Source organism: Triticum dicoccoides, chromosome 7A (assembly GCF_002162155.2).
Source record: "Triticum dicoccoides isolate Atlit2015 ecotype Zavitan chromosome 7A, WEW_v2.0, whole genome shotgun sequence".
NCBI classification, from domain to species: Eukaryota; Viridiplantae; Streptophyta; class Magnoliopsida; order Poales; family Poaceae; genus Triticum; species Triticum dicoccoides.
The window spans coordinates 82,789,521-82,798,880 of record NC_041392.1 but is presented as its reverse complement, the minus strand read 5'-3'; positions in this window follow the sequence as shown (position 1 = coordinate 82,798,880).

The following is a 9,360-nucleotide window of genomic DNA, read 5'->3' as shown; positions in this document are numbered from 1 at the left end:
CATAGAAGAACTTTTTCTTTTGTTGGTATGTGTAACTAGGTGGTATGAATTTAGCAACAATGTAATTAGCATAATCAGCATACCAAGGAGTACTACGAGAAGTACTTATAACATTTAATTGCTCATCAGGAAAGCTATCATCAATAGGTAGTGGGTCATCAAGAACATTTTCTAGCCTAGACAAGTTGTCTGCAATGGGGTTCTCAGCTCCCTTTATATCAACAATATGCAAATCAAATTATTGTAGCAAGAGAACCCATCTAATAAGTGTAGGTTTAGCATCTTTCTTTTCCATAAGATATTTAATAGCAGCATGATCAGTGTGAATAGTTACTTTAGAATCAACAATATAAGGTCTGAGCTTATCACAAGCAAATACAACTGCTAGAAGTTCTTTTTCAGTAGTAGCATAATTCCTTTGAGCATTTTCTAGTCTTACTAGCATAATGGATAACATTTAATTTCTTATCAACTCTTTGCCCTAGAACAGCACCTACAGCATAATCAATAGCATCACACATAATTTCAAAGGGTAAATTCCAATCAGGTGGCTGAACAAGAGGTGCAGAGACTAATGCTTTCTTAAGTATTTCAAATGCTTCTACACAATCATCGTCAAAGACAAATGGTATATCTTTTTGTAATAAATTAGTCAGAGGCCGAGAAATTTTTGAGAAGTCCTTAATGAACCTCCTATAAAATCTGGCGTGACCAAGGAAACTTCTTATACCTTTGATGTCCTTGGGACATGGCATCTTTTCAATAGCATCAACCTTGGCTTTATCAACTTCAATACCTCTTTCAGAAACTTTATGCCCCAAGACAATACCTTCATTAACCATAAAGTGGCACTTTTCCCAATTCAAGACAAGATTAGTTTCTTCACATCTCTGCAAAACTCGATCAAGATTGCTCAAACAATCATCAAAAGAGGATCCATAGACGGAAAAGTCGTCCATGAAAACCTCACAAATCTTTTCACAAAAGTCAGAGAATATAGCCATCATGCATCTTTGGAAGGTAGTAGGTGCATTACATAAACCAAAAGGCATACGTCTATAAGCAAAAGTACCAAAAGGGCATGTAAAAGTAGTCTTTGATTGATCTTTAGCCGACACAGGTATTTGAGAGAAACTAGAATAACCATCTAGAAATTAGTAATGTGTATGTTTACATAATCTTTCTAGCATTTGATCAATAAAAGGTAAGGGGTAATGATCTTTCTTAGTAGCCTTATTTAATTTGCGAAATTCAATTACCATCCCATAACCTGTAATAATTCTTTGTGGAATCAATTCATCCTTATCATTAGGAACAACAGTAATACCTCTGCCGGTGTACTAGGGTAGGGGTACCCTATTACCCCGAACTCGTGCACGGGCAGTTGCAGCGACCCGCGGCAAGGCTTGCCGGGTGACCGCCAGGACCCTCCGTGGTTCCCTTGAAGACCATTCAAGAACAAAGTACTCAAACCAAGGCCCCGGCAAGAGGAGCTTGCCGGGAAGGCCAACCGAGGCCTCGGCAAGACGAGCTTGCTGGGAAGGCCAGCCAAGGCCCCGGCAAGAGGATCTTGCCGGGAAGAGACAAGACCCCGGCAAGAGGAGCTTGCCGGGAAGACCACTCGAGGCATACCAAGAAAGCTTGCCGCGACGCGCCCTGCGTCCCGGCAAGATCCGGCGAGCGACAAGCTTCCGGACGCGACAAGACGACAGCCACGGCAAGGAGCTTGCCGCGGGAAACCCCCACTTCGTGCCCGCGCTCCAGCTCACCTGCTAACGTGTCACTCTGGGACTCTCCCAAGCACACGTGGCGGGAGGCCGTGTAGCCAGGGGTACGTGGTGGCAAGAAGAGATGAAGAGAAGCCCATCGTGGCAAATGGTGGCACTCCTAACGGTCACCCTTTGCACTGTTTAGGAGACTCAGACAGGCATTTAATGCCCTTGTCCCCTGCCGTCAGAGTTAGGTAGGGTGCACTGTATCCACAGTAGCGGTAGTTGCACCTACCGCATCCTTTTCCACTTTTACCATTCTAGTCTACATTGCCACCTGTGGGTGACCCCTTGAAAGTATAAAAGGAGGCCCTAGCGCAACGTAGAGGGGGTTCCGTGATTCAGGAGTTCAGAGGGGTTCCGTGATTCAGGGGTTCAGAGGGGTTCCGCGATTCAGGGGTTCAGAGGGGAACACTCTCACGCTCAGTCTGGCAGCGTCCATCGCTCCTGAGCAAGAATCCAATATGCGCAAACAAGCAGCAGTAGGGTTTTACGCATCCGTGCGGCCCGAAGCTGGGTAAAAATCCCCCCGCGTGCACTGCCTTGATCCGCTCTTTGTGCGCTCTCCGCCCCCCACTGAACCGAAAGGGGCCCTGTCCCCATAGGTGTTGGCGGGAATCAGCATCGCCCCCGACATCTCTGGCGCGCCAGGTAGGGGCGTCGAGATCGTGCGAACCCGATCCGGCGTGCACGCAAAGCTAGATCTTCATCGTCTTCGTCGACATGCCACCGAAGAAGAAGAATTCGGAGGCAGCTGTTCCGTCCGCGTCGCTTCCACCGCCTCCGGAGCAAACGGGTGGTGGAGTGGACGCCGGCGAAGGAATGGGCGTCGATGAGGCTGCCCATAGTGCTGCCAAGTCCAAGGACAATGCGGCACAGACCTCGGCGTCCATGCGCGCACCACATCCCTCTCAAGAGGCGCGGGACCAGCAGCGTCATAGCGTTCGCAGCGCCATACGCCCGCTGACCCAAGATCAAGCTGGTGGTTCGCGCGGCGTTCAAGACCAGCATGCACGCCAGCATGCTGGCCCCAGCGAGGTACAGTCGCCGGGACGGGACGCTGCTCCTTCTAACTTGGTTAGGAGTCCGAGCACGCCCCTCTCCTCGCACCGCTCACCTCTGCCGCCCGCCACCCCAGCAGAAGCCTTGGCGCGGGCCCAGCTGCTCCTAGACTATCCTCCGACGGTGGACAAGACCGACGAATGGAGGGCCACTATCCAGAGCCTCATCGGCTTCGCTAACGGCGACACTACGCGGCGACCAAGCACCTCGCTGCCGCGGCAGGACTGCCAGACGTGGGCCGATGGCAACAAGACTGAGGGAGGTGCGACTTCCATGCACTCTCCACTACGAAGGCCAAAATCGCCGGCTCGCCGGGACCACCCCAACAGCGGCTCCACCGCGTCGTCGGACCCACGAGCTCGTCGGGACCAGCGCCAAGTTCTCCATGAACGACAAAAAGAAGATGCTCGGACCCGCATCGAGCGCCGAAGAGAAGCGCGACGTCAATCCGACAAGCGCGCTGGGCTCTCTGTTGACATGCGTGCGCCAGGGGAACCAGGCGATTTACCGTACGCGGTAGGATGTCCTGCGTTCACCCGTGAGCTGCGGCAAGTCCAGTGGCCCAGCACAAAGAATTTTAAGCCAGACGTACCGGAGAAGTACGACGGCAAGACGCATCCGTCGGAGTTCCTCAGCATCTACACCATTGCAGTGCAAGCTGCCGGGGGACGAGATGACAAGATCCTTGCCAACTACTTCCCGCTGGTGCTCAAGCCTAATGTCAAATCCTAGCTCATGCACTTGCCGGACAACTCCATATCTTCTTGGGCTGATCTGTGCCATCAGTTTGTCGGCGCCTTTACAGGCGGCCACAAGCCACATGGCCAAGAGAGCGATCTTCATCTGCTCGCCCAGAAGGAAGGAGAGCCACTGCGCAAGTACATTCAAAGATTCAGCCGTGTACAGCACAACATCCCAGACATCCACCCCGCCGCGATCATTAGCGCGTTCCATCAGAACGTGCGAAATCGAAGGATGAGGGAGGAGATGGCGATGTGTAAGATCAGAGACGTCAGCGAGCTTTACGCCCTGGCTGACAAGTGTGCACGCGCTGAAGAGGGGAGGAGGCTCCCCGGGGAGAGTACAGGAGCAGGAGGATCTGACAGTGAGGATGCCGCCCCGGCGAGGAAAGGCCGGCGACGGAACTACAGGAGGAATAAGGGTAAGGAAGTGCTAGCTGTCGAGCAGACCAACAACGGAGGTGGCGCCAAGGAAGCTAAGGCTGGCGGCTCCGACAAGGAGGCCCATCCTGTGGCGGCCGCCGACAAGCAGGACAGCTCCGGCAGGCAGTATTGCAAGATTCACCGCACCAAGGGTCACGATCTCCAGAACCGCAAGAAGGTCGAACAGCTTGCTGAGCAGCAGAAGGCTGAATATGAGCGACGCGACAAAGAGAAGGCCCAGGAAAGAACTGGTGAATCCGGCAAGAAGCGCCCCGGCCGGGGGGACGCCGCGGCAAGGCCAAGCAGCGGCAAGGAGACAGACCCCCCCGCGGCCGCGACAAGGATGAAGATGACGACGATGACGAAGACGTGGATGATGATGAGGCCGATGAGCAGGAATTTCAGAAAGCCACAGAGGTCCTGTGCGTCGACGGTGGCGCCTCTCTGCATACTTTGCACCGCCAGCTCAAACAATGGATGCGGGAAGTGAATGCAGCAGAGCCATCCATAGAGTCACGCAAGCCCCTGAAATGGTCCAGCACGCCTATCATCTTCGACATTGGGGATCACCCTGATCGCGTAACTGTGGTCGGGTGCTTGCCGATGTTGGTCTCACCAACTATCCGCAACCTCAAGGTCACAAAGATGCTAGTCGACGGCGGGGCCGGCTTGAATCTCATCTCCTCCATGGTCCTTCACAAACTCCAGATCCCCGACAGCGAGCTCGAAGAGACCGGCACATTCCAAGGAATCAACCCGGGAAGGAGCAAGCCGAAAGGGAAGATCACGCTGCCGGTCACGTTTGGCAGCGAGCTGAATTTCAGAACTGAGAGGGTCACATTTGACGTTGCCGATTTTCCATTGCCCTACAATGGGATCCTTGGCCGTCCTGCGCTCGCCAAGTTTATGGCAGCCTCTCACTATGCATACAACGTGCTCAAAATGCCAGGCCCGATAAGTGTCATCTCTGTCCCCGGCGACAAGAAGGATGCCCTTATCTGCGCCGACAAGATCTACTGGGAAGCAGCAGCCGCAGCCGATCACCACACGCTTGCCACTGAAGCTCCCGGGGGGAAGAAGAAGGCCAAGTCCGGCAAGAGCTCTGATGCCCACTCCGGCAAGCGCACCTCTTCGGAGTGCTGCGCTACCGTCGAGGATGCACCGTCGAGCTCCACCGGCAAGTGCAAGAAGACGATGGCAGCTCCACCCGAAACCAAGAATGTGCCCGCCAAGGAGGGCGGCACTGGTGGTACCTTCACCATCAGTGCCACGCTCGACTCCAAATAGGAAAGCGTGCTTGTTGCTTTCCTGCGGGCGAATGTCGACGTGTTTGCATGGCAACCGTCTGATATCCCCGGTGTTCCCAGGAAAGTAATCGAGCACCACCTTGCCGTCTGTCCTCGTGCGCGGCCCGTCAAGCAGAGAATCAGGAAGCAAGCAATGGAGCGCCAAGAGTTCATTGCAGAAGAAATCAAGAAACTGGAAGCAGCGGGCCTTGTTAGAGGGGTGCTCCATCCCACGTGGTTGGCCAATCCTGTAGTCGTGCGCAAGGCGAACGGGAAATGGAGGCTTTGTATAGACTTCACTGATGTCAATAAAGCCTGTCCCAAAGATCCATTTCCCTTGCCGCGCATTGACCAGATTGTTGACTCCACAGCTGGATGTGATTTGCTTTCATTTCTTGATGCGTATTCAGGATACCATCAGATCTTCATGGCAGAAGAGGATGAGGAGAAAACCGCATTTATCACCCCTTGTGGCACATACTGTTTTGTACGGATGCCCTTTGGGTTGAAGAATGCTGGTTCAATATTTGCAAGAGTAGTCCATATCGCTTTTGAGCCACAGATACACAGAAATGTGGAAGCCTACATGGATGATATAGTGGTCAAGAGCAAGGACAAGGCTACCCTGATCCAAGATTTAGAAGAAACTTTTGCAAATCTGCGCAAGATCAACCTTAAGCTCAACCCCGAGAAGTGCGTGTTTGGAGTCCCTTCCGGCAAGCTTCTCGGGTTCTTTGTGTCTCAGCGGGGAATTGAAGCCAACCCCGACAAGATTAAGGCCATCGAGCAGATTGAAGCATCGAAGCGCGTCAAGGATGTGCGAAGGCTTGCCAGTTGCGTGGCTGCTCTCAGCAGGTTTATCTCTAAGTCTGCTGAGCGCGCCCTGCCATTTTTCAAAATATTGAAAAAGGCAGGTCCAATGAAATGGACTCCGGAAGCAGAGGCTGCGCTGCAGGACTTGAAGAAGTACCTGACCTCCACTCCAATACTTGTCGCACCTAAGCCACAAGAAAAGTTGCTGTTGTACCTAGCGGCAACCAATCAAGTGGTTAGTGCTGTGTTAGTAGCGGAGAGGGAGGCAGACGATGAACCAGCAGCCGCGGCAAGTAAATCCAGCGATAAGCAGGGGGCTTCTCCGACAGGCTCCGATCCGGCAAGCTCTGGTCCGGCAAGCTCTGGTCCCGACAAAGATGGATCTGCGCAGATATGCAAGGACGTTGAGAAGAAGATGGTGCAGCGCCCAGTTTACTTTGTCAGCTCCCTACTCCAAGGGGCTAGGTCGAGGTACTCTGGTGTGCAAAAGTTGCTTTTCGGCCTTCTCATGGCCTCGAGAAAGCTGCGCCATTACTTCCAGGCACACGAGATCACAGTTGTCACTCGCTTTCCGCTGAAAAGGATACTGCAGAATCCAGAAGCAACAGGCAGGATTGTCGAGTGGGCTTTGGAACTGTCAAGCTTTGGCCTCAAGTTTGAGAGCACTGCAACAATCCAAAGCAGGGCACTGGCAGAGTTCATAGCAGAGTGGACGCAAACTCCAGATGAAGAAATTCCAGAGACGAGCATCCCCGTCAAGGAGACAAGCAAGGAGTGGCTGATGTACTTTGATGGTGCCTTCTCGCTGCAAGGCGCCGGTGCTGGCGTGCTGCTTATCGCACCCACCGGAGAGCACCTCAAGTACATAGTCCAGATGCACTTTCCCAAAGAGCAAGCAACCAACAATACTGCAGAGTATGAAGGATTACTTGCCGGTCTCAGAATCGCAGCCGACCTTGGGATCAAGAGGCTCATTGTCAGGGGTGACTCACAGCTTGTCGTCCGCCAAGTGAACAAGAACTACCAGAGCCCGTTGATGGAAGCATATGTTGATGAAGTGAGGAAGCTAGAAGAGCGCTTTGACGGCCTACAAATGGAGCATATCCCAAGAGCTCAGAATGACATTGCTGATGGCCTGTCGAAATGTGCTGCACTAAAGTTGCCTGTGGAACCGGGGATCTTTGTGCTCAAGCTGACTCAACCATCCGTAACACCATCAACTGGGCAGAATAAGAAGAGGAAGTTGGTTTCTGGCGACTACTTTCCGGCAGAGCTTCCCGAAGCCGCCGCCAAGAAAGTCCCCAAGATCAACACCAAGGATGCTGAGGGGCAGTCTGCTCCGGCAAACCTTATGGTTTGTTCCGTCGAAGCAAACGCTCCCGGCAAGTTCTGCTCCGGCAAGCTTGCCGGGGAATATCGCGCTCCGGCAGTACCGCAGGTTCTTGCCGTAGAAGCGGATGTTCCCGCAGCAATAGATATGCCTTTAGTCCTTGTTGTCGAGCCGCAAGCTCCAGCATGGGCGCAGCCGATTGTCTGTTTCCTTCAGACAGGAGAGCTTCCCGAAGAGCAAGAAGAAGCTGAAAAAGTAGCCCGGCAGTCAAGTATGTACAAGTTTGTCGACGGCACACTGTACAGAATAAGACTCAACGGTGTGAAATTGAAGTGCATTCGCCGGGAAGATGGACAACAGCTGTTGGCAGAGATACATGGAGGCATATGTGGTCACCACATTGGCGCAAGAGAACTTGTCGGCAAAGCATTCCGACAAGGCTTCTTCTGGCCGACAGCCCTCCAGGATGCAACTGCACAAGTAACCAAGTGTGAAGCGTGCCAGTTCCATTCCAAACAGATACACCAGCCAGCTCAAGCTCTCCAGACGATCCCTTTATCCTGGCCATTTTCGGTCTGGGGGCTCGACATCCTCGGCCCCTTCCCCCGAGTTGTCGGGGGCTTTGAGTTCTTGTACGTTGCAATCGACAAGTTCACAAAGTGGCCGGAAGTGGAACCAGTGAGGAAGGTGACAGCACAGTCAGCAGTCAAGTTCTTCAGGTCGATTGTTTGCCGTTTCGGGATCCCGAACAGGATCATCACCGACAACGGCACGCAGTTTACGAGCCGCACCTTCATGCAGTACGTCCAAGATCTTGGCGCCAAGGTCTGCTTCGCTTCTGTTGCTCATCCGAGAAGCAACGGTCAAGCGGAGAGGGCAAACGCTGAAGTGCTGCGAGGCCTCAAGACCAGAACTTTCGACAGGCTGCACAAGTGCGGAAGAAACTGGATCGAGGAGCTGCCGGTGGTTCTTTGGTCAATCAGGACGACGCCAAATCGAGCCACTGGCCAGACACCCTTCGCTCTAGTCTACGGAGCGGAGGCAGTTCTCCCCACGGAACTCGTATACGGGTCACCTCGAGTGCTCGCTTATGATGAGCTCGAGCAAGAGCAGCTGCGGCAAGATGACGCGCCGCTCCTTGAGGAAGACCGTCTCCAGGCTGCTGTGCGAGCCGCTCGCTACCAGCAAGCTCTGCGCCGCTACCATAGCCGCAGAGTCAATGCCAGGAGTTTCGAGGAAGGCGACCTTGTTCTTCGGCGCGTTTAGTCGGCCAACAATTCCAACAAGTTGACGCCGAGGTGGGAAGGCCCTTATCGGGTGAAACGATTCACTAGGCCCGGCGCTGTCCGCCTTGAGACCGAAGATGGCATTCCGGTGACCAACTCCTGGAACATCGAGCATCTTCATAAGTTTTACCCATAAGGCGCGGTTGTCAGACCCCGTCCGGCAACCACCTTTCTGTACAAGTCTTGCCGCTGTTGCATGTAATCCTTTGTACAGAGCCGGGCGCAGACCCCGTGCACTAGTAAAGTTCATGTGCCCCGCACATCTTGTCAGTTTCCTTATGCTATAATCCTTTTTCGCATATATAATCTGACACTTTGTGCAGCACCAGACCCCGGTAAGCGATAACGAGCCCAAGGCTCCATGTCATTACTTTATTTCTCTGTCTCTTTCTCGAAAGAAGGAAGGTCCCCTCGCCCACAAGGTTTACCGGGGGGAGGAGAAGATAATGGTGTGTGGGCCAAGCCGTTCAAAAAAAGAAAGAAGTTTCTCCTTGCCGGGAAGCAGACGACAGAAAAGCTAAGTTGCTAAAGCTTGAGCAATCAGTTTTTGAGTTATTTTCCTTGAACGACCGTGCTTTGTATGGAAAACCTGTGCGCGGAGGAACCAATTCACAGCTAGCTGCGCCCTTACTTCGTTTCGAGTCCGCTCAA